This window comes from Fringilla coelebs, assembly GCF_963513975.1.
Source record: "Fringilla coelebs genome assembly, chromosome: 4".
NCBI lineage: Eukaryota > Metazoa > Chordata > Aves > Passeriformes > Fringillidae > Fringilla > Fringilla coelebs.
Genome location: NC_140032.1, coordinates 28,159,170 through 28,185,776, shown reverse-complemented (window position 1 = coordinate 28,185,776; position 26,607 = coordinate 28,159,170). Strand labels below are relative to the sequence as shown.

General features: G+C 37.4%; 1 protein-coding gene across 2 annotated transcripts in view; it reads right to left on the bottom strand.

Moving 5' to 3' along the window:
* Nucleotides 1-26,607, bottom strand: part of TRMT9B (tRNA methyltransferase 9B (putative)) — a 110,530-nt gene that overhangs the window by 76,878 nt on the left and 7,045 nt on the right. Inside the window, exon 2 of one of the 2 annotated variants that reach the window (XM_084204772.1) lies at nucleotides 24,435-24,563. The gene's annotated coding sequence lies outside the window, so the exon portion shown is untranslated. Of the gene's footprint in view, nucleotides 1-24,434; nucleotides 24,736-26,607 lie in introns of those variants that run through there. The other variant, XM_084204773.1, reaches the window with a different exon arrangement.

Below are 26,607 nucleotides of genomic sequence, written 5' to 3'. Positions count from 1 at the left end.
GCCAAAGAAAGCATATTTCTGAAGAAACTGTCTGAAGGTTCTAAAAGCTAACATTGTAGTTCCACTGCACTTTGCTTGACATCAAAAAATTGCTATGAATACAGGACTTCCTCCATTAAATCTTTATCAGACTAAGTATTTACCTGAACATTTCAAAAAGCAATAAATACTGTTCTAGAAACTGATGAGCCTCAAAAGATCAAGCAATCTAGTTCAGAATGGAGCTTACTGTCTGAGATCAGCTGATGTACCAAGCCCACACTTAGCTCCTGCCCGGAGTGAATCCTTCTGTGCTACGTCACTAATATATTAACAAGTAGCTCTTGTACAGATGTACCCCCTTAACCTCTGCTAAATCCTGCTTATCCCTGGAACATGTCCCTGATGGCAAGGTTGAGCAGCTGGACATATTATGCCTCTCTCCATTTAAATGGAAAGGTTTTCAAAGAAATAAACAGTAAGGCAAACTGGGCATGTTTTTTCTGAAATCTATGGGATAAAATCTAAATCTTTCAATGTCAAAGGCTCAGCTCCCTTGACAAAAAGCAATAGAAGTGGACATGGCAGATTGACAGATTCAAAGGTAGATTAAGAGGGGAGAGGAGAGGAAGCAGCCTCTGAACATGGGTATGATTATCAGTGGAACACATATATTTTCCATCATCTTCACTTTCACTTTGCAAGGTCCTGCTTCCTTAGGAGTTGTACATAAATTGTGTACTCATGCTTTAAGCAAGACAAAAAATACAGCAGCAGGGCTCTGCATTTGCCTTTCTTCCTTTCTGTCATACATGTTTTTAATCCAAGTTTTTATCACACTCCTAAAGAAAAATTGACTACATTCATTGTGAAGAATGCATTGTCCAGGGTGAACATCATGGAGCATTAAAGTGGGGAAATAGTTCCTGTGTTCATTCTAACAGAGCCTCTAATCTTGAACTTCTGATCTTCACTTGTTAGGAATCAGATTAAATAAGGATCTAAGATACACAAGACTTTCAAGCTAAAGGAAATGGGAGAAAAACCAGGCAAACCAAAGCTCTAATTTAGCTAGAGGAGCCCTAGAATTTACACAGCAATAGAAGCACAACAGGCCTAGAAGCACAGAAAGATCAAACACAGGGCACAGCAGTGAGTCCAGGATTACACAAGCAGTGAACATAGACAGACTGTCAAGGCCAGACTCAGCACCAGGCATCAGTCCAACTCCTTAAAGAGTGACACCAATTTGGCCAAAGGCAGCAACAATGAAATGGCCACATGTTAGCTAACCTCTCTTTCAACACATTATCATGCTGAATACGCATATGTGATCCTAGAGATTACATCTAGCTTACACCAAGAAAAGACAAAGGAATCTCCTGATGTATTTAATGGGGCTATGAATGACAGTGCATCTACTCCAGAAGCCTTACACCTGCTTACATAAAATTATTCAATAAAATATAAGTTCTATGCCACACCACAGTGTGAATTTGAGAATGCACCATTTCATGAATCAAAATTAAGGTGCACATAATTTTAAAACAGGTCTGTACAGTCTAAACCTGCACTGTGAATATGGGATATGAAAAAAAGTATTAAAAGAAATAATATAGCATATGGGGCTAAGATACAAGAAATTATTAGAAAAATCCCAGATAATATAGTACATTAGAGATAGTTAGGACCATGGTTCTCAAAGTCCTGCCATTAAAAAATCTTCAGAGGATGCTCAGGCGCAAGAGGAAAACTATTTCAGAATGTCTAAAATCAATATCTGCCTAAACCAGTACAAACAAAAGGATCCAGCAAGGACACTATAGCATGTAATAAAGAAAAGGAATAAAAGAACAAAAAACCCAACCCCAACAGTATTACAAACAGTGATAGGTAATGGTTTTGTCCACTGTACCAAAAATGCCTTCAGAAAAACAGGGTATACTGCAGTCTGCTTATGTAAGCATCCCACAGAAGCTACTTTTCAGGAAAACGTCTTAAAATGTACACTGAATTTTCTTTCAGCCATGAGGAGTGATCAGCAAGAACTATGCTCTTGGGAAGACACAAACTAGATGTCGAAACAAAATTGATTGTGAGATCAGAATCTTTCCACAGGAAAATAAAATTACGAAGACATAACAGATAATAAAACTGCCAACCCTACCCATTAAAGTTTGAAATTACAAATCTGGATGTTCTACAGCTAGAACATGCTATCCCAAAAGATCCATATATACTGGTCTTCACCTGAATGCTGAACATTCAAAATGCTAAGCACTATTACAAGGAGAGAATCAGCAGAAATAACTCTTAAAAGGAGCATATTTCCAAAACTCCTCTAAGGTCTGCAGAGGAAGAATTAAAGAAACACCTTTTGTCCTGTCATCATAAAACAATGACTCCCTCTTCTCTTCCTCTTTCCCTTTCTGCTAGAGTGAAAACAGAAATTAGCCACACAAAACAATACACTAAGTTTCTTAAGAGGTAATTTAAATTAGGGATTTGCAAGCATGGTAGTAGTCACAACAGCAAATTTTAAGATTCAGGATGGTATGGAATCAAAGGTAGATAGCCTTTCAGAAACATAAAGCAATGCTTGCACATTGTGCCAGCTGAGAATTTATTAAAAAATAATCCTCCAGTGCAACTGCAGAATTTCAGCTGATTCTTTACACTACAAACTTTGTATTATAATCTAGTGTGAGAGCATCCAGCAGCATTCCTAAACAGCACTCTTTGAAACAGAGCAGCTCTGAGCACATGGAGAAAAAGGAGTTGAACCTGCCTTGTACATGTTTTAGGCACTTCCTGGGAGGCACTGACTTTAATATAAGGATTGATCTCAAACTACCAGCTACTGTTCCATATTCAAAATGTCTCACAACATGAGATAAAACATTTTCTTAACAGATGAGCTTTCATCTCCCAACTGTTTATTGTACCAAATAACCTCATCATGGTGATAAACTCCCCACTTCTGCGCCTGCAGTCACTTTGCAAGAGATGGAATTGAATTGTTCATGAAAACATGAAATCTATTATTTTAGTACTATAAGAAGAGCAGATGGAATACTGAGCTAAATTGTAAACTACTGCAAAAGAAAGCAGGACAAAGATAATAACCAGAATAGGAGGAAAAAATTTCAGATCCTGTTCTGAAAGTACATAGGCCAATTCTAAACTGATTCTAAACTCAAGGAGGGACCTAAAAGCTAGAAACAGTAAGAAAGAATTTGGAAGCTTAGTGGTTTTGCTTTCACAAGAGTAAGTGAAATGAATTCTTTTACGATTTTCACAAACAAGCCATAGCAATAATTAAAATGTTATTTTTCTCTATCTGGCCAGCACAACTAATTTTCATTATAATTTTTTTAACTGCCTCAGTAATCAGGCCATTCAACACTGTTGACAATGTGGTGCTGATATGAAACTCATTTTTTCTAGCCTTCAATAACAAGAGCAAAATGCTTCTGACAGTTGTCTTCAATTTTTCTCTTAGGCCTTTGACATTACATACACCGCATCCAATCACACAACTTCTCTGAGTATATTTAGTATATGCAAAACAGAATTATTTATAAAGCCTCATAATTTCATTCTGTCTGATTGCCTTTCCACCTAGATTCTTGTCTGATTGACCCATACTTAAAAAGAGAAGAAATATTTATGTTCAAGAGAAAGACTAAAAAAAGAACCCAAATGTCTCAGTAGCAGGAACGACTTTGTCCTCCTCGATTAGCAAGCAAATGTAAATTAGCTATCAGAATATGCATTGTTTTGAGGCATCTTCTGACAGGTTTCCATTTTCTCTCTCTCTGCCATGGTTAGTTTGGTAGGTAATATCTCACTTGCCCACACAAGCCCACTAGTATGTCCTACAGATCTACTTCTGGTAAGGTGATATCCAATTGAATGGAATAAGGGAGTCAGCCTCACACATTCCTGTTGGTCTATCCACAGTCTTGAAAAGCCAAAATGGAACTAAATAATCTTGAAGGACAAAGTTTTAAGCAATATTCCCCAATCTTTGCAAGGCCACTGATTTTGTATCACTCCTCAGGGTTTCACTTATAAAATAAATACAGGCATTAACTGAGAATATTAGACTTTTTTTAAATCAAGTCAGTTGCAATGTAGCATTGCTTTAATAGGAGTAGACTATGAAAACAGGAAAAATATATTTTTTTGAATTCATTGTGAACACAATGTTTTGTACACGCATCCCAAAGACTCCTCTTAGTCCCTGAAGCCTCACTGCCTGCAATGCTCTAGAGGATTTCTACATGTTCCTTTTCCATGCCTCCCCCCATTCACTGGCCACAAGACAAATTTCAATTTGATCTCCATAAGATAACAGAGAGACATTTAAGAAAATCCAAGATCTAGAGATTTCATCATTAAAGTGTCGCTAAAATAAAATGAATAGGACAACTTTCCTATCAAATATATTACCTGTGCTCTGCAGCCACAGGCAAACAATATAGCAGCAATTTATACCATGGAAAAATGATGGAGAAAATCACTCTGGAAACCATTTCCAAACACATTAAGGGAATAAAGGAGATTGGGAGCAATCAGTATACGTTTGCAGATGGGAAATCATATTTTAACCATCTGATAAACTTCTACAAGGTGAGCAGCCTGTTGGATGAGGGAGAGAGCAGCTAAAACTGTTCACTTCAACTTGAGTTAAAGCAGACCCTATAACATTCTCAAAGACAAGCTGACTAACTTAAGGCTAGATAACCACACAGCTTGAAAATTAACGGGATGGCCAGGCTTGGTGGGTGGTGATCAGCAGCACAAAGTGCAGTTGGAGGCCAGTCACAAGTGGTGTAATCCAGGGATCATTACTGGGGTTAATACTGTTTAACAGCTTCACTAATGACCTGAAATGATGTGACAGAGTGCACCTCAGCAAGCTCACAGATGATGCAAAACTGGGAGGAGCAGCTGAAACACCATATAGTTATGGTACCATGTGGGACCTTGACAAGCTGGAGAGTTGGTTCAAAAGGAACCTCATGAATTTTAATAAGGGGAAATGCAGAGTCCTGAAGAGAACTGTGGAGAAGAATAAACACAGGCACCATGTACACCAGGGACCAACCTGCTGGAAGGAAGCTCTGCAGAGAGGGCCATTGGGGTCCTGGTGGACAACAAGCTGATCACAAACCAGCAGTCCACTTTCAAAAAAAAGAAGGCCAACATCATCCTGGGTAATATGAAGTGCAGTGACCATACATCAAAGCAAGTGATCTCCCCTTCCATTCAGCACTTGTGTGACCATAGTTTGGAGCACTGCTCGACCAGGACTGGACTGCCCAGTACAAGAGAGACATGGACTTAATGGAGTAAGCCTGGCACAGAGGTGATAAAGGGACTGAAGCATCTGTTGAATGAGTAGAGACTGAGAGTCTTCAGCCTGGAGAAGAGAAAGCTCAGGCACATCAATGGGTGTAATGGACTGGGGAAGTGTACAGCTCAGAGCTTCATCCATAGTCATCACAGGTGGAGTTGGGCTAGATGACCTTTAAAGGTCCCTTCCTAGCCAAATTATTCTATCATTCAATAAATACTTGATGCAAGGAAAGAATGAGTGAGACTGACCTTCCAGTAGTGCCCAGCAATAGGTCAAGTGGCAATGGGCACAATGGAAACACAGGTGAGTCCTTGTGAACACAAGACAACACTTCTTTACTGGTGAGTGTGGCCCAACACCTGCACAGGCTGCCCAGAGAGGCTCTGGAATCTCCACTTGTGGAGGAATTAAAAATTTGACAGCCATGGTCGTGGGTTCTAGCTGACGCTTCTTGAGCATGGGGATTAGTCTAGATGATTCCAACCTTCCTATCTGACATACAGATATGAATGAGTAAGTGAAGCTGAACCGTCAAGGATATCCTAAAAGCAGAATTTGTTCCTCAGATGTGCTCAGATAAACTTCAGGGTTATTGTCCCTGCTGATATTCAAAGGAGATCGGTAAGGATGTGCTTTGAAGAGTCCTATTACTGAGTGGATGATTATGTAAGTTGTATACTGTACTACTGCATTTTTAATAGGGAACACACTGTCAACACCATCTTTTCAGGCAGCAGACTATAATCCCCAGGCAAGATAAAATCTGCTGTTTCCACCAAGTTTCTGCAGGCACTGTGGAGCAAGCTGACTTGGAAACTGCTGCCTAGTGCCTAGAGGAAGATAATTCTTACAGCTTGCTTCACAGGTCTGGTAGGAAGTCAGCTGAAACTTGGGAGGAGTCAGAAGCTGATGGTTTGCTGATTGGTGCTACCACATTTCTTTATGCTTAATGCCTTGTCAGCAAGGCAGCAGGTTTTAAAACTCATACCACACTTTTTTCCCATGCCTTTGAGAACTATAGATTTGATACTGTGGATACTGGCAAGATTGAAAAAACCAGGAAAATGCTTGATACTTTAACTCCAAAATGTTATCTCTGCATAATCTAGAGTATGAATTTTAAAAAAGGCCAGCTGTTGTATGTTATGCAACTCTTACCCAATAGTTCACCAAAAATAAGGAATTTTGCACCCAATAAGGGAATATAAATGGAGACTTACCCATACAGGCAGGCTTCACAGCAGAGCAGCTGTGAATACCCTATATCATCATGTATAATTTAATCAAACAAATAATTGCTGCTAGAATGTTGAAATACTTGTTAGATCACTCATCATCTGCTGTTTTATCACCAATGGTATAAAAATTAGCCAACAACCATCATTACTTGTGGATGTTTAGGAGGAAGTTAATTTCAATCAATCAAGAGGGATTTCATAATTAAAATATTTAAAGATGTGAAGGAATCCTGATGCTTCAAAAATTCTAAAATTATGTGCACGGGAAAGGTAAGAGATTGTGCATACAAATGATGCGGTACTATCTTTGTACATAAAAATTGAGCTGAAAAGGTAAAGATTATGTAAATTAATTAGGAGAGCTGTAGATTCCTCTCCCATTTGCTTTGTTTGCAGATTTTATAGTGCCTTGATGTTACAGCAATAAAGCAGGATGAGTGTGCTTAGCCTGCTTACCTTTTCTTGCAAGGACAAATCTTTTTTAACCATCTCTGCACAAGGCAGAACAGCACAGTAAAGTATCAACATAAGGGTTGGATGATTTAATACAAACTGCGTCATCTGGCAGGAACTTCCAGTATCTGAAGCTGCACTTTTCACTTTTGACATGGCAGAGAACATACTGCCCTGTTCTCAAAAACTCATTTAACTTCTTTATGGAATGCCAATATCAGAACAAGCTGCTAACCACAGATTTAAAACCACATGATTTACAAAGTGATGTAACATGAATTCCACCTGACTTCAGATTCACAATATACAGCAAGACTTCTAATATTGTCTGCTTCTAAGGTAATAAAGTATTTTTAGGTTATAATAGTTCTCTACATGCACAACCATCCTAGAAGAAATGGTATAAAACTTATATGCACCAAGTTCTTCAACATGCTACTCCATGCTGTGTAATAAATTACCTACTAAGAAATAGGCTTTAGTGGCAAAATACCTGTTGTAAAATGGTGACAGAGAGAGGGTGACAAGAAACATAGACTGAGAGACAGAATTGCTTCAAAATTAATCTCACTGGAAAACATACAAAGACATCAACAAAGTAATATTGATTGCAATTTCACTAATTCACTAATACCACAATATATCACAGCATCACTAATTCAATATCACAATATCACTATTGGTTTTCCCAGAGAAGTTGTGGATGTCCCATCAAAGTGTTCAAGACCAGACTGGATGTGACTTTGAGCAATCTGGTCTAGTGTGGAGCGTCCCTGCTTATGGCAGGCAGGTTGGAAATAGATAACATCTAAGGTACCCTCCAGCTCAAACCATTCTATGATCCTGTGATTATAATTCCCCCTTGATTTTTATTCACAAGTCCATTCATGTTTTATCACCACAACACAGAAGAGATTGTAGTAAAAATATATGAGGAGGCAATCAACAGCTCCTAAGCACACAGGGTGGGTGCTAGGGAAGGGGAATAGTGGCACAAGCCAAGCAGTGGCAGCTTGACAAGTTTTAAAGTATCCTATTTGGAAAAATCATGTGATGATTTTGGTTTCTGATTATTTCTTTACCCTTAGCTTTGTTTCAAACTAATTTCTTTAGAGCATCATTAAGAAAGTTTGCTCAGTGGGTGATTTCACAATCATAAAACCTCTTGCCTTTCACACATAGGTAAGATAAGATGCTGTCATTGAGTAATCCTTCACCATATGTAACTACCACTACACTTACTGCTATTTGAAATGTGCAAAGGAATGTTCATTACTTGAGTAAAAACAGTTCAGCAGAACTAGGCACCACTGAGAAGATGAGACATTTAATTATAAGCGATGTTTTGGATAAAACATAGATTCACCTGCTGATTGCTGTACCACTAACTAAAAGGTACGTCTACCATACAGGGGAGTGATAGGAGCTGAGAGCATTACAGCCCACGCAGCCACAGTACTTTACCTGTTCTCGGATCGGGGAAGGTAAATTATAACACCCAAAGGTCTCTCTACACATACTAAAGGCTATTTTTGGCAGGGTCAATTAAAATTCATGAGCATCTTTGCTGCCAGAGCCGAAGCATTTCAGATCATGAACTGTTTTATTTCAAGATAATTTAGCTTCCACATACTACATTGCCTTCTGGGATAAGTTATAAAGCAGATAATAATAACAGTCACACACCCTCAGCCTATGCACAGCACTTAGTGAAAATGCCAGCAGTTGGTTACTATAGATACACAAAGCAAACCATTTCCACATCTGAAAAGCCACAGCCCACTGCAGTAATGCTGTAACACGCCTTGTCTACAAGAGATACAATAGTGGCAGGAGTAAAATGGTGAAAATCACACTCTGCATTAGCACAGGACAATCCAACACAAACATGTCTTCAGTGCAGACACACTGCATTCCATTCCTTCAAAGTCTGATGATGCTAGTGTTGCATGAACACTAATAACTTATCACAACTATGCACATGCCCAACATTCCTTGCCTTTCCTCTCCTGGTGACTGATTCAAACTAAGGCAAACTACTGGAACTGAATGTTACATGATGACAGCACTACCTTGGGTTATTTCTTTGCAAGGGAGCTCTACATCCTTGGCTGCTATAGAATGGAGTGCTAGCGCCCTGTCAGGACTTCTGTTACAGTTCTGGCCACAACGTGGTTTTTACATCATGTCCACTTTGTATCACACAAGGAAGGATTTCATGCACATTATCACAAAGCACAAAGCTAATTTTACAGCTCTTTGTCATCTCTTGCAGTTTCATACTCTATTTCTTTAAGCTATTCTTCGAATGAGGGAAGCATGCATTGTAGAAACTATGCCAAGAAAATTCTCCTTAGGAAGAGTAATTTACGGTGTGTGCAAACTGTGCAAACGTTTCTTATGCCCAGGCAAGATAGCTATATTTAAAGAATGTGATAACTCCTTAAATTTGCAGGTATCAGTATAGGCCAACCTTGACTGGAAGACAAAGACATTCTAGGTGTGTAATATTTACCTCTCTAAGTATGAACCTAGTCAGTAGACCCAAACTACTTCGACATCTTAAGTTGAAAGGGGGGGGGGGGGGGGGGGGGGGGCAAAATTTCACTGCTAAGAAGTCAGCAGGTACCACATTTAAACAGGATATGCAAATAAAAGCTATTATTATTCCTTGCTAACATTTCTAAACTACTTCAGGATTTTACTGTAAAAGACATGAAATATCTCAGGCTGAAATGTAATATAAACAGGAGTATATCAAAGTATTTTCTAATTGAAAATTCCTAAACTACACAGTAAATCCTTATTTTTTTTCATCCTTTCCTCTCTAGAGTTCTATAAAGCCTCTTCAGAAATAGTTTTGTGATCGTGTTTATGCTGTCTATTGAAGAAACTGTCCAGTCATTAACAGCTGTTTTGTTGAGGCAACACGGACAACATGACATTTGACACTAGAGAATAACTGTAAGTTTGAACCTCACCGTGAAAGAAATGTGGTTGCAGATACAGGAAGGATAAATAGGACAGACAAATGATTAATAATTAAGTAGGGTATTCTAAGTGACCCAGACCATTTAGCAGTCAGTAAAATTCATGGTATTTATCACAGAGATATCAGTCTCAATGAAATTAGCTGATCATTTTTGATTAATCAGACATAGCATCAATTAAATACCACAGAAATGTGCAGATAGGTCTTAGAATTTATATTAAAAAGTTTTGCCAGATAAAGTATATAGATGCTACACTACTAATCTGTAAATAATTCTTAAAATTGATATTTAAATGTTATGCCAGTACTATGTCTACCATAGTGTTCTAAGTGTCTTCTGTAATAAGCAAGGAAATTCATAGTTTGATTTAATAATGTAGCATGCCCTGAGGAGAGAAAAAAAAAATTTCAATAAAGAGAAAACGTCTGCAAAGACACTTATTTATAGAGGCATGTGATAAACAGACTCGTGTGCTCATTAAGTTAAAAAAATCCAAACATTCTTTCCTGATGAATTAACAAAGCTACCATGTATCGTAACTTAATAAACCTGTATTTCAAGATTTCTTATTTATGTATTTGCTTGGCTTTGCTTTCCTTTTATGTATCAACCTTCTCTGCTGTTACACAATTCACTATTCTGGTTTGAAAAGCAGTCAGACATGTTCTAAATTTCCAGCACAAGTAAACTAAGCTTTGTTAACAAGTAGACTTTCTTAAATATAGCACTTTTAAATCAAAGATTACAAAGGTTATTGTGAGGATAATCTAGGTTGTCAGAACACGGAGGATCAATAAATTGATTATATTTTATTTTATTTTTTGTTTTATTTTATTTTTATTTTGCTATCATGGCTGAGATCCAGTTCTCTTACTTTGAAAGCTATTCTGACTCAACAACACAATAGACGTTTTGGAGAAGCTACAACAAACTAAAAATATGAATTTTTATTACTGCATTTTATACCTTATGGAAAGGCTCTGTTTCAAACTTTTTTTCACCAAAAGTTATTTCAGAAAATGACTTGCAAAACCAGTGTAGCTAATGTAATATGCTTTTTCCTCTGGCTTTTTTGGACATTGAATATGCTGGCACAAAGCAACCAGCTAAGCAGCAACAATCAGTGTCAGACATGTTTGCAGATATAACATTCCGAGTTATAGGCAGTAAAAAAATACAAGCATTCAATAAAAATTAAGGTACAAAATTCTTAGTCAAAAGAATAGGAAGAATTTTCTCACATGTTTGGACTTCTGTTAAGGGACAGTTTCTCAAGGAACACAATTGCAATCCCCCTCATCGTGGGATGTTTACAGCTCAAAGGCTGAGTTACAGCAAAGCACAGCCCTGCATGGCAGAGAGGAGAACTGAAGGGCCCCAAAGACCCATTCTGTCTTGCATGACTGTACAGCACAGAGTTCCTGGATGTGAGCTCCTGCTCATCTCCCAGGTTTAACAAAGAATCATGTGTTACAGAACCCCTGGATCTCCAGACACATTCCTCCTTCAGCCACACCAGATCCTTGGTGAATGCAGATCGCTCAACAGGGAAGCAAGGCAAGCTTAGTGGGACAATTATATTCTACAAGGCCACCTGACACAGCTGGGGGAAAAAAAGACAAGTTTAGGGTACACCATTATTTGTTCTGGTCGAAAAGGATGAATAAAGATTTGAACAAATGGATCCCAGTTTATTTTACTTTTTTAAAAATTGCACAATTTGAAAGAAAAATGTGTTTCCCCTATGGCAAAGGAGAGCTAATTAATGTGGCAAAGAGTGACACAGAGAAACAGAGCTGCTACTGGTAATATTAGAGATTCTTGTGAAAGACAAACAAAGAAATTATGTGGAAACGATTAAAGATGTTAAAAAAAATGAAACACTTTTAAATAACCATAATCAAATTCAAATGTTGTGAGACATAAAAAATTATTACTGTTTCCAAGAAAATATCAAGAGAAATAATTTCCTTGGTAATTCCATTCCAGATGAAAGAGTGATATATTAACACTGAAGAATTGTACGATAACTGAGCCCTGAAACCATTCAGTAAATCATTTAACAGAGTTTGGCAAATACTGTCAGGAAATGCTTAAAAAAAGTCTCTCCCCTTCAAGATCCAAATCACTGCATTTGAATCTGAGGTACTAAAAATTCTTTGTGTTACCTTTATTCATTATAAAGGAGAACTATTACAAATTTGATTTAGTTTCAATTTCCCAAAGCTTTTTCTAGATTTTAAATTTATATCTTGTAATCTTTTTGTTTTCTTATTTATTTTCCCCAAAGTTAAACAGTTGATCACATAGCCAGCTTCAGGAGCTGGCATATAAATGCAACGGGCAGCAGGGAGTGACATAAGTAGCTCATTAGGTAATCTCTGATCCTCTATTCTACCAGGGTCAGATATTTCTACTACAAGAATATTTCAAAAACCAGAACTCTTAAGGTGAGACTGAGATTCTTGTCCCAACAACTTCAGTAAGTCTAAGGAGTTCTTTGTAGAGATGTCCATTCCCAATGTCAATAATCTCATGCAAAGGTGCATTTTTGGTCTCTCCAATCTTTGTACTGCATTATCAGCCAGGCATTGTGCTTTACTTCTTGTCATAACAAGTCATGCTGCTGACATACAGCAGTTTGTTCAGTCACAAAGGGCAGGAGGGGAACCTCAAGTGCGTCATAAATTATTTAGTAAATATATCTTGAGGCGAAAGGTACATACAGAATTCAAGATAAATACACATCTTAAAGGAAAAATAAAAAGAAGTTTAACTTGTCAACAGCTTGCAATGTGTACTATTTACAAGTATAACCCAATCCTAGATGGATCTTCAAACGTTGAGGTCATTCACAAGCACAATTTCTGAAAGTTCTTTTGCACTACTCCTCAAAGCTGTGTAATGGAAATATTCTTCCTGGTAAATCTTACTGTGATTGCTCTGTAATGGCAGCATTCTTCAACATTGCCCTTGCCAGTGCTAACACCATTTGATATCCTCTAGGAAAACATTTAGTACTAAACAGTGCTGTATGAGAAATACCAAATTGCACCACGACCAGGAAGGACAACTGTCAAACATGTCCCACTGTTGCCCTTATATACTCATCTTACAATGTGAATACTGATTGTATTTATATTCTGTTGCTGTAAATTAGTTTTCTCTAATCAATATAAAAAGTTGAAGTTTTTTTATTACTTTTCTCTTTCCACAGAGCTTTGCTTGGGCAGCCATTGGTCCACTACTGACATTATTCCACTGAAAGCACATTATCGTTGAATAAATATGAGCTGCCAGAAATTGTGGATTTGCACTGAGGCTTTGGGAAATCTGTGAGTAGGCTTTATTGTATGAAAGACAGACTGCACAAAGAAACACCACTTAATGAGCCAAAACTTAGGATCTTAAAAGTCTCTACATTTAATCCAGCAAATGCTTTTTGAGAATTTAGATCTCTAGGTTTTCTTAATATGAAAACCTTATTTGAGGGATAGTTTAGCTATGATAACTATTTCAATTGGGAAAAAAAGTGTTTGTTTTTTAAAGGTTAGGTAATGATTAAAAAGAGTTCTTTCTACAAGGATAGAATACATATTCATATTATTTAAACAGACAGTAAACCAAAAATGTTACTTTCCTATCTGAAACCAGGTTAGATGTGCTGAAAGGTTCCTGTGAAGCACTAGATAATACCACAACATCTTAGTTTGTCTTTTTATTCTCTTCTAACTCACTGAAGTGCTCCTGCACAAAAGTCTCCAATTTGCCATTATGCTTTTCTTTCATATAAATTTTCAGTTTGTACCTCTCTCTGTAACTGAGTCAGCTGGTTGTAAGTACATTAGTAAGTAATGTGACAGAGATGGACTCAGTTGCATTTTACAAGCCCCTGGAAAGCTGTGGAGTTTTCATGACCTAACACTCATCACAAATCCACACTTCTTTTGGCATTACTTTTCTAACCAGAACTTGTTGGATAGGATTCCAACTGGCAGAGTGAATTCACATTGCAAACATCACCCTGAAATTTGTGCTGGTAGTTTGCATGTAATGTGTGCTGGAATAGACAGTATTTGTGTGGTGAAAACAGTTTACTCATTTGGCACAAAAAGATGTGATAATGCCATTCATCAGGAAAACATACAGATGGCAGTTGGATTGTTCATATTCTATATTCTCTCTCTCTCATGTAAAGTTGTCTTGTTTGGTTTTCGTGATGATTCATCTGATGCTGCCTGGTGGGCAACTCTAGTGCTAAAAGCCCTCTGGGGACAGAGAACACAGCCTGGCAGGCATTACAGGAATTCTCTGATGTCCAAATTCACACTTTCAGTGAAAGTTAATACATTCCTAAATGCATTCTTGTCTATTCTAACTTCCTTTTCTGAGATCTCTCTGACATCTTTAATCCTGTTGTCATATGGAAACATTTTATGCTTCTGCTGGAACATCACTTCATAAATCTCTTTCAAAAGAAGCATAATTCTGAAGATATTTCTTGAATTCACTGTATCTACACTCTTGCTTTGTCAATGTTCAGTATGTGATCAAGAAAATCTGTAAGACTGACTGACAGACTGACAAATTCTACCTAATTAGTACTCACCAGATTTAGCCAGTCATCGTCAACCCTTCAAGCAATGTTCTGCCAGTGCAAAGTCTTCCCTTTCTCCTTTTAAATACCTGAAGATTTGCCTGCATCTGAGAGAATCATTCAATGGTATTATGTCTCTCAACAAGTCTAAAGATAAATCAAACCTGAAGTGCAAAACTGATATAATAAAAACTGCACAAAAACTAATAATGATATAAAAAGAAGAGACTTTGAAAGATTATTACATGTTAAAAAATCCTACCAAACCATACAAATAAACTACTCATTTAAGATAGGTTGCCTTCATTATGGTCATTATGACCTGCACTATTAGACTAAATGGGAGTAAATTTTCTTTATAAAAACTCCACTTTTTTCTCCCAGTTAGTTTCAATTAGGACTTTTTTTCATGAAACAAAAACAGTAACAAAATTATTTTAATACACTGCCATACAACAACTAGATAAAACACCTACCAGCCACATCCACCAACACGCACTGCATTTTTTCAATATCATATACATAAATATATTCCCTATGGTTATGCCAGAAATCAAGCTAAAAAAATGGCTTGTCCATTACAGTACAGGGGATCTACAAGAAAGGCAGGAATAAAATTCAGTTCTTGGAAGTCCCTGTTTAAACCACACCATCTCCTTTAAGAATTCCCTGCAGTAAAAAGAAAAAAAAAATACATGTTTTTATTTTCTTTTTTAAAATAAGCTCTAACATAGGAACAAACACTGCTGCCTTTTGAAGTGCTTTCACATTTATGCTTGCCTAAATGTGAACAGAAGTTACCCTATAGGTTTTAGAAATACTTGGCTAGACACCAACCACTGTACTTACATAAGGCCATATAATCACCTGACACTTGTAGCTGCCTCACTGATTTTCCAAGAATTTTAATCCTCTTTTCCTGAAACTATCCCTTCAGTGAGAAAATATGTTTATTCTATTCCTTATATGCTTGCTTTGCAGACAAACATTTTCATTTATCAAATAGGACAATAATATTTTCCACTTTCAAACACGAGATATCAAGAGATTTCTTTGTTCAACAAAGTACAAAGTGTGTCTTGTCACATACGAGGGCCCATTCCTCAATTTTGCACCCCCAAGCTGCTTCTACCTATTTAAAAGCCTTCCTACAGAATAATGGAACTTCCCAGCTCTTGCCTTCTGCCAAGCAGCCAGAGCACGATGACAGCAAGTAACACACACAGTGGGCACCCAGCAGTTAGCGCACTGTGCAAAGAGCAGACCAGAGACAGCTGCTTGATGGTTGGAGGCAGATGTAGCCTGAACTTCCTACTGCCAGAGGTTTTGGTTTTACAGACTGTTTAAATATATAACAAACCTATTATTCTTTTTGCTTTGGTGTATATTTTCTGTTAGATATTAAATGTGATGAATAAAGTTTCTTGTCCCATTAAGCCAATGGAAGTTTTAACTGCACACTTCAAAGAAAGAAAGATCTGTGTCTTTATTGTTTAAAATGTTTCTGACTAGTGACTACAAAACTGGAGCAATTCATTAACAATCACTTTGGTGTCTGGTTTTTTTGCATATGTAATTTACACTTACATCCTGTGTAATAATTAAAGGTTCTAAAGTGACAACAGAATATATTCAGAAGTGTGTGAATCACAAAATGCGGGAAGTCAGAACAATACTTCAGGGAATTATCTTCACTTTAAAAAGGATTATTGCATGCTTTTCTTACAACAGAATAACAGACAGGTTGAGATTTGACTTAGTCCACCTTCTAGATCACAGGAGACTGAACTAGAGCAAGTTCTTCAGGCTTCATCTACTCAGATTTTTAGTATTTCCAATGAAGACTCCACAAGCTCCCTGGGCAACCTGCTCCAGAGCTTGACCACCACCATAGTTAAAAATATTATTCCTATTTTCTATTTCCGTTTGTGCTTGTTGCCTCTTGTTCTGTTAATTCTTGGCAGTGGTATCACCTTGAATTTGTACGTATATTGGTGGAATATTTGGAAATGTCCACCACTGCAAAACCACCAGCACAACTCCACTTCTGCGTACAAAAGGTCATTCAAAACATCGTTCACTGTCAACAACTAGTTTGTCAAAGCAAATTTAAATTCCCACCATACTCCTACACAAGCACTTCCTACTATTACTCCTGCAAGCACTTTTTTCCCTAAAAACATCTCTCATAACACTTCTATACTGTCTGAGGTTCCAGAAACCAGAAAGGGCTTGTCACACAAAAGAGGCAGAGGGTGGGTGATGAAATAAGCTGTGCCTAGAAAGTCAGAGAAAATTCTCAGAGAACAAGTATTACTTCTGTGGCTGCATGATACATAAAGTAGGAGGAAAAGAAGGAGAGCAGAAAATCAATGGCTAGAAAGAGCCGTTCTGTGATTTCCAACACTTTCCTCCCTCAACATCAGCAAAGCAGCAAAAAGAAGGTACCACAGGCTGCACACTGTGTTGCAGCTCTGGCACAGACAGAACAGAAAGTGACTGCCCCAAGCAGCCACTGGCATCTGCTTCCCTGGTCTACATCTAAGGACAGAGCTCTGTGGAAATTTTTCTAGCTCAAAATGAACTGGTGGTTTGTGGCTATGCCAGGCATTTACTGTCCCAGCACTCATGCAGATACATTGGTTACAACAAGAGGAAAAGGCACAAAACCGTGCACATGGACTTCATTGCACCTTGACCTGTTCTGCTCTGACACAACGCAACAGAGGCCACCAAAGGATGTGTTAAGGAGACTTTCCTGTCGGACCATTCCGAAGCCTCTCTGCCAGTTTCTCTCACGCCACCCAAGCTGGCACTGAGGTCCCTTTGCAGCCACACATGCCACTCGCACACAGTCACACCGGGTTTCCCTCTTGGCTCAACTCCAGGTTTCCCATAGCAGAGTCTCAGACGTCTGGATCCCTCAAATATTTTAATCATGGTGCAACAACAGAATAACAGCTCGAGCCAGTGTTGCCAAGAAGGGGCTTCAAACAAAGAAAAACCTGGGGTTTTATACCCTGACAGGAAGATCTGGAGGTCCTGAGCTCCTGCCGTGTCTCTGAGTGCCCAGTGCCCTGGCTGGCACCACAGGTCCCCGTGCCCTTGGCTGTGCAAAGGTTGGTTCCAGTTCATGGCCTCTTTTTGGGGGGTCTCACCACCAGAGCTGAACCCAGAGCTGACACTGCAGCTGCTCACAGAGCTACCAGCACTGAGGGCATTCCATTCCTCAAGAGCCAGAGTATGTCAGGCCAGGAGTCAGTTGCCTAAAAGCATGTACAAGGGCAGGAATATTTCTCTGAATGAGCATAAGTGAGTCCACATTCCTGCCCAACACCCGGAACATCCACCACCTCTAATATCGAAGCTTTGGTGGCCCAGAGCTCAGATGTCTCCCATGGCAATTATGCAGATCAAGAATGGGAACTGTCCTGTGGGACTCATGAAATTCAAAATCTAATGACAAACCAAAATAAATATAAAGGTGCAGTTATTTAGTAAAACTCCTACCTAACTGAAACACTTATGCATAATAGAATGAAAACAACTTAAAAAATAATCTGTTGCTCACTGTTACTAAAAAAATTCTTTACTCTTTTTGCTGTGTTCAATAACTGTGCCGCTCCACAGAAAACTTCAATGCAAAATGCAGGTCTTAAAGCCTTATGGCCAAACTTTTCATACTAAATAATTACTTGAAAGTTTGGCAGAAATCTCTGTTTTTGTTTATTTTCACTTTTCTAAAATACATTTGTTTTGCATTCAAATGTATGTGGCTTCTGGGATGTATTATGCGTGACAGAAATTATTAAAAATTGTTCACAATGTTAGACCATTAGTTTTGCGCAAATAGAGCCGACTTTAGTTTCTTGCTTGAAAGATTTTTTGACAAATAATGTAGCTGTTAACTGCCAATTTTCTAGTGGGAAAATTAAACATCATTTCAAACTATGATTTTTTTTCTCTATCTCATCTGAAACATTGTTCCAAACTAGTTTATTAAACACTGAACAAATATATCTCCCAGTCAGCACATTTACCAAGTCAAGCAGGAATTTATAATTCCTTTCTTCTAAGGGCCAAGCCTGCAGGAAAACATCTGCCTGGAGATATGGGAATCTGCTTCTTCATCATGAGAAACATGCTCTGGCCAGAGATTTGAGCTTGTAAAGCACAACAGGTACAGCAAACCCTTCTAAAATTCCCAGATGGTGCCATCCTAAAACAGAAAACACTGAGAGTTGAATTTACATTAAATAGAGCATATTATGTCCGTTGTTCCTAAAGAAATAAAAGTAATTCCAAATTTTTAATAATCTAAGATGTGTATTTGTCTGAATCTTGACTGAGTGGGCCAAAATTAAAAAAATATCTTTTGGTCCATCTGCAATGAAAGAAAAACAGAAATTCAATGCTGCCTTAGTAGAAGAAGAACTTAACCTCATTCAGCACTAACACCTTTCCTGATAACAGTGGAGGTTTTAATAATCATCATGATTTTCCTTCAAAATTTTTAATTGCCCTTGAGCATCTTCACAGACTTTCTTACTAAGGCCTGATCCTAACTCCAGGAGCCAAGCACTGGAACTACAAGATGGTATCCCCACTGCAGGAGAAATAGCAGTGGAGATGCGCTCTTCTCAAAGCACATTGAAAGCAGGAATACAGTCGAGGACAGGTAATACTAATGGCACTAACACTGGTTGCTCTGGAGGGAAGCTCACGCACTTTATAAAAGTTCAGAAGATCCTTTCCTTTTCTCTAACCTCTAATATGCAGTTGTGGTCCTGACCAGAAGACCACCTTACACCAAGGAGCAGTGACCCCCAGAGCAGGGAAGCAGAGCAGCCCCCCCAGCCCTGTGCTGCATGTCCAGCCTTCAAGCCTGCGTTGGGCAGCACGTGCCCTTGGCTGCAGGGCAAACCCAACCAGCAGCTCCCACTTGGTACCAGTGACTCCACCTGCACATCCTTCCCCTGATCTGTAAGTGCAGCAAGCAGTTTTTAATTGAACAACCCTTCTGGTACACAATACAAATTATGAATCAATCAATCAAGCTGTTGACTCTCAGAAAATTTCTGGAATGCAGAAAAGCACACTGCACCACTTTTACAACAGAAGTCCAAACAGGAGCAAAAGTAGTAATTATTTTTTTATAAGATTTAAAGCACTTATTACTCTATTCCTTTAAAACTTCCTTTTTTTTTTCCTAGATAATGCTTAACAAAGCTAATGGAAGTGCAAATTTTAAAGAATATATTTAGATATATAATATGTAAATATTTTGTTCACAAGTACATATATATATTTTCATGTCTATATTTTATTTTAATAGAATAATAATATGAGAATTGTAGGAATAAGATATGCAGTAGAAGCAATAGTGGAAGAGAAGGTATAATCCAGTATTCTGAAAACTAAAATTAAAAAAAAATCAAGTAACTCAAACTTCTAAGACAACAACGTTGTAAAAGTCCTTACTGCAAAACAACAATCAATCTAACTATAGGCATTGTTATTTCTTAAATTGTCACTTCAAAGTGAGATTTTGTAATATAGTCATTCCATGGAGAAACTGTTTTTTGCAGTAAAAACTGACAAAGGCATTACATCTTTCTATTTGGATCTACAGAAAGGAGGTCATCATTGCAAAATGAAGCCGTACCAAGGCTGAAGACTTGTTTCAAATTTACTTATGCATATTATCACTCACATGCTTCTGTCTGGGCCAGGAGAGGAAGGATCAGAGGTTGCTTAGAGTTAACACTGTGGTCCCAAAAAGGCTGCAGACACAGGGAAATCTGAGCTACGGTACAATCTGAACACAACCTGTATTTTTCTTTAAGTGATGCCAGAAAGTAGGAAAGCAGCAACATCCATGACTTGCCAACTTTCCACCACTGGCAAAGAGGTGATTTCAAGGAAAAGAGGGACATCTCAGTCCCATTAGTATAAATATACTCAGTCCCATTATATAAATATACATGTAGGATGTCTTTGAAAGATATACCTTCAGCTTTGCTTCTTCCTTCCCAATAATTACTTATTCTACCCAAATTTCCCTCTACAAATACCTGGTATTTTTCTTACAACATAAATCTTCTACAATGAGAAAGACTTCTGGATTAACAAAACCTATAGGCTGATGCCTTCTTTGCTTCTCATTCTTGACAGGCAAGCTCTGCTATGCTGTAATTTATCAGCAAGTAGCTTATTCAGAAACCTTTCGTTCTGATGTATTACTGTTTACTTTACCAGAACAGTTTACTTAGCTACTATGTCTAAGACTCAACCCTACAATCATTATAACCTGCTTTTAAGCCTGAAATCAATTACTGACCTAACTATTCATTTTGTTAATGGTGTTGCAGAACTAAAAAATTCTGGGTTTAGAGAGACTGTTACCCCCAGGAATTAGTCCTGTAAACACCAGTTTTCCGCTAACCATTTTTATTAAGGTGATACCAAGAAAAAGAACCTTTGAGAATATTTTTTTAATGAATCACAGAATCATGCAAGTTGGAAAAGATCTCTGAGACCATCAAGTCCAATCTCTTTGACTGATCACTGTCTTGTCAACTATATCATGTCACTAAGTGCCCCATCCAGTCATTTGTTGAACACTTCCATGGATGGTGATTTCACTGCCTCCCTCAGCAGTCCATCCAATGTTTAAAAACAACAAAGAAAAACATGTTGCAGCTTCTATTTCTACAATTAATAATAAATATTTACATCTAGTCTTCATAGTTAACTTTTGGCTTAATTTTATGGCCAGGAATTGACGTGTTAAATCAGTACCATCAGGAGGATGAAATATTACAGGAACCATGAAACTTGACAGAGTGAGCCATACATCAAATCTCCACAGCTGAGAGCCCCAGGACACAAACCAAGTACTTTCTAACAAGAAGGCTCTACAGTATGTCACAAAGAAAAATGATGGCAACAGCTCATCAGGTTTGCAGCTCTCCAGTGAAGGGCAAGCACAAACTGGGAGTAAGGCATGGCTCTCAGGTATCTACCAATACCAGCATAGCCAAACACAAATGTAAAACAGATCCAGCACATCAGTAAACCCATGAAAAACAGCAGGATAAGCTGTTCACTGAAAAAAAAAAGGGATTTTTTTTTTTTTACTAGAGATAGAAATATGAAGATAAATAAAATATATTATGTGATTTTAAAAATACTCTCATATGCATGGGCTTATCACAATCTTTCAGCCCTTGTGAAACCTTTCCTGGCAATCAGAAATTGAGGGATGCAAATTATTAAAGAAGATCCCTAAAATGTAATGGTTATATATACTATGACAAGGACAGAACACATCACACAGAATCCCTTTGGGATGGGCTACTTACCACAGAACCTCCTGTGAATAACTGTGGTCAGCCTAGACTCAGTATGACTGAAACTTGTTACGACTTCATGGACAAATCATATTCACTACACATTTGAGTTTTTAAAAAAATGTTGCATTGCATTTTCAGGCATGGAAAAAAAAATAAATGAAGTCTTCTTTTGTCCCTAGGTAAGAGTCTTTGTGGACAACAGCCAAAGACCAGATACTCAATTATTTTCTTCTGTAAACATGGTGAAAGAGACATATAGGTGGGAGAAGGACTGAAACACAATGCTCGTTACACAATCACGCTAAAATGAAGAATCTGACTGGTCACTTCTCTCCTGTATGAACCCAGGCTCCATTGAAAAACATTGGTCTAATGGAGAGTAATGGTCTGCCAATTGAACCCTGTCATCTGGTATGCCTGGCAGAAGTAAAATAAAGGTGTACATTTCCTGTAGCACCTTTGTAGGAGAGGTTGAGAAGATGTGGCTGTGGTATCTCAGCCTACAGCACACAACATGCTGCTGGGTGATGCTGCTGATGTTCAAGAAGCAAACAGGACATGGTTTACAGTAGCAGGTAGAAGCCAAATTAGAAAAAGAATACTGAAAAGTCAGAATAAATGGTAACATTAATTTTGGTACTAAAAGGTAAACTATTGTCAATAAGGTGATTTAATAAGATGTCTTCTGCCACTGTGATAAAAGTAACTGCTTTTTGTTCAGCTCATGTTCTTTACATAACACTATATTTAGTAGAAAGTACTAGTTACAGAGTTTTGAAGAAAAATCATGTATTTCCTATTCTCTTTGATACAAAATACTTGCCCAGTGCCCTAAAACCTCTGAAGGAAAGACACCAATCAGACAAGGAAAAAGTGGATATACATGCAAAAACTCTATGGAACTCTATGAATGAGAAATATCTACAACACAAGGAGCAATTGCTCCTCTGATCCTAAAGAGCTAACCTAAGAAGAATAAGTAAACACAAATTTTGTAACTTTAACAACTCCTTCAGAATTTTAAAAGATTGCTAACTATTTTATCATTATCTAGATTTATTTAGACTCAGCAATTTATCTAATACTAGCAGCAGTCCAATCCAGTAATAAGAAATGAAGGGCTTTTCCCTCCAGTTACCACTATAAGTACATTGCCAAGTATCTTCTGATTTCTACATGCATTTCTTAAAATGTATTTTAATTGACTGAAACTCTGAATTTAATTGTGCATTTATTATTGACCACCCAGAAATGAAAGTTTTTTTCCAAGAGGCTAGATATCAAGCATAATAAGCTTTTTTCCTTCCTTCTATTTTGGTTGAATATTTGATTTTACAATACAGGCATACCTTAACGCAAATATGATGCAATAACTGTAATTTCCCCCTTTTTTACTTGTATAAGAATGAAGAGCAATAATTATTAAAAATTCAAAGAGACTGCTCCTATTTGGCAAACTATATTCAACACCAAATGTATCTCAATATTATTTATCTCAGAGGATGATCATAAAGAGATGCAAAACATTCAGCTTTATGTTAGAGAATATATATATTTTATGAGGGAATATATTAGAAAATATTAGAGAATATATAAACAGATACCAACATAAATCGTTCTTTAAATACCAAATTAGAATATAGAACACATGTCCAAGATCATCACCTTTTCTTTTGCTATACATTATTTTTTAAACAATCAGCCTGTACTTTTTCCGTAGAGTGAATACATAAAAATTCAGAAAAAAATTGTGAGATATGCAACATGACTGTTAGCCAACAACTTTCAGCTGAAGGAAAACATATTGATAAATATTAAAAATGCTGACTTATTTGCTTTTTGCACACTTCCTTAATAAGCAAGTTTAATTTAAAAAAAACCTTCTTGAATTGAAGCCTTTTCAGTACTTCCTTTGCTATTATTTCAGTTTCTGTTCATTATTCAGTTACAGTTCTGCTCTAAGAGCTCCTGCACTTTATCTCTTTAAATTTAGTACTTCACACTGGAAGTGCATTGCTCTTTGAAAAATTACAATTTATATTAATAGGAGCACATTTTCCAGTGAATATTTAGCTATTTTATAAATCTGTAGATTATATGCACCTCTCCTACTAATAACAATGGCTGAAATAAGAGTCTGATCAGTCCAAGGTTTCTCTTCCCAAAGAAAAGACAAATATGATTCATGTCATATCTGGAGTTAAGTTACTTTTTAAAGCTGGAATAATTTAAAATAAGATCATATTTTGATTACATTTTGATCACATTTTTAAATTTGTTGCCTTGCACACGTAGAAGCATTCAGCTATGCTTTAGAATCTACAACCACGTATTACCACATATGGAAAAAGAAAAAATGCGATGAACAGGAAAACAGGGAAATGAGAGACTCCACTTATTAGTGTTTCCAGGATAGTCAGTTGCACAGTTTCAAAGTATAATTACCAGACTTACCAAACCCCAGAAATGCAGCAGCATTATTGCAATTCCTTAGAAACTTAAGTCAGGCCACAACACAGATAACACAGCATGCTTAAAATTCACAGCTTAGAGTCCTCCTAACTGTAGGATCCAATTACCACTCTGTTAAAAAAAAAAAAAAAAAAAGAATGAGGAGCAGGGCTTGCAGTATTCTGTTAAATCACAGCCAGGATAACAGAAGGAAATGAGAAAACAAGCGCCTCCTATACAGCAACCCATTGTCTGTGTTTCCCCATTAAGCACAAAAAGATGCAAATCAGCACAGGGCAGAAAAGTGATCCTACCCAGCAAGAGACAGGGATATAGAAAACAAAGATGGTCCTGCCCTGTTCTTGTTAAAAGTCACGCCACAATGAAGCAAAGAATTCTGTTGTCTGTAGGAACAGAACTGATGTGCAAGAATTATCCTTATACAAATAATCTAACAGAGTTAAATAAAAGGCGATTTCGCCTCTCCGTCTTTCATGTTAAAAGCAAGCAACTATAACAAACTAAGAATTTCAGAATGTGAATCTGTGCCTGCTGTGGCCTGTGTACACTGACAGAATAGCATCCTTCAACTTTTCAGCTGAGGACTGCAAATGGCTGAATGTGAAATAAGTGCCTAAACTGCTGTAGCTGCTGCACACTGACTGTGAACAAAAGTAAAATCCAAGACACTCTAAAGATACAGATCACAAGCAAGGAAGAGCCTGGTGATTTTAGGTACTCCTGGGTAAGGCAGCAGCTGCATGAGCTGCAATCTCATTTTTTTGACTTAGGAACTTGAATTCTCCATAAACCTTGCCTGAGGTATTTAAGTCCCTTATTGGATCAAGCTGATAAACTCTCTCTCTGTCTTTACCTAAGTATTTTAGATCCTATTATGTTTTGCCTCCCTTTTTATTTTTAATGAGATCTTTATCTTTCTAACTTGTAGTTAACTATTTATCCAGTGTGTGGTCATTTTTTCTCCTACCAGTGCATACATAATTACCGTGTAACTAAATGACACACTATTGGGCTGTTTTTTTTCAAAAGTACTGAGAACTGATAGCTTGAATTTTCTCAAAAGGAATTAAGATCCCTTGGAAAAGTCACACTGCAGTGTTGTACAGTAATGCTAAAGATAGTGGTAGCAGTCTAGCTTTGTTCAGCTCAAATTAACTTTTGAGACCAAGCTTCAAATGCAGCTTTGTGGCCACTCATAACTAAAAATTATTCAAAGCCAACTTCTGCCTACCACTGTGTTGCACAAACAAGGGTTAGTGTTTGTTTAACTGCAGTGATGCTGAGCATTTTTTCATTTAAAAATTTCTCTGCTGGAACTATTTCACTAAAGCCCCAAAAGTCTACTAAGCAACACAGAACAAACTGAAACAAAACAAAACCAAGTTGGTTTTGAGCATTATTTCTTAGCCAGGGCTGAAGTGACTCAAACATCAAGCATCAATTTTAATGACTTTTAGCTACTTTAGGAAAAAATAAATACCATAAAGCTGAGGCAAAATATTTTTATTCATGGATGAAAAAGTAAAAAAGTTTTTCTAAACAGATCTGCTTTTAGAAGTTGGAAATTACTGTAGATTCTCAAGAAAAACTTGATTTTCTCTAATATGCATATATCATTACTAATTTTGCATATAATGTTTTTATGTGAGGAGGGTTGGAAACCAGAACTGCAAGGTCCTGGTTGCTGATTCAGTAGGAATTTGGAAGTTTTTTAACTGCAGCTACAGACACATGGCAGAAGACTATTGCTATGGAGCCAGGAGCTGACCTTTGACAAGAAATGGATTTCCCAAAATCAGTTTCCTCTGTTCCACAACAGGGATTTTACCAGATCAGAGGCATGTGGGGACTAGTCCCATGGTAGAGCTATTCTGGAAATATACAGAAACCACTAGTGCTATCTTCATGCATATTTGGAAAATGTTTCTCATAAAAACTTACCCATGTTTTGTCAAATTATCTGAATAAATACTCTTCTACAAAGCACTGCCCTCCTGATTGGTGGGTAACTTTTTCTTTTAATTTGAGAAAATGTTTCACTGGAAAATTTCAACTAACAGTAATAGAAACTGCAAATTCATTTCACATATGCTACCTTGGTCACTAATTGGCATGGTAAATAAGTAACAATTTATAATGTGAAGCACTCTGAAAC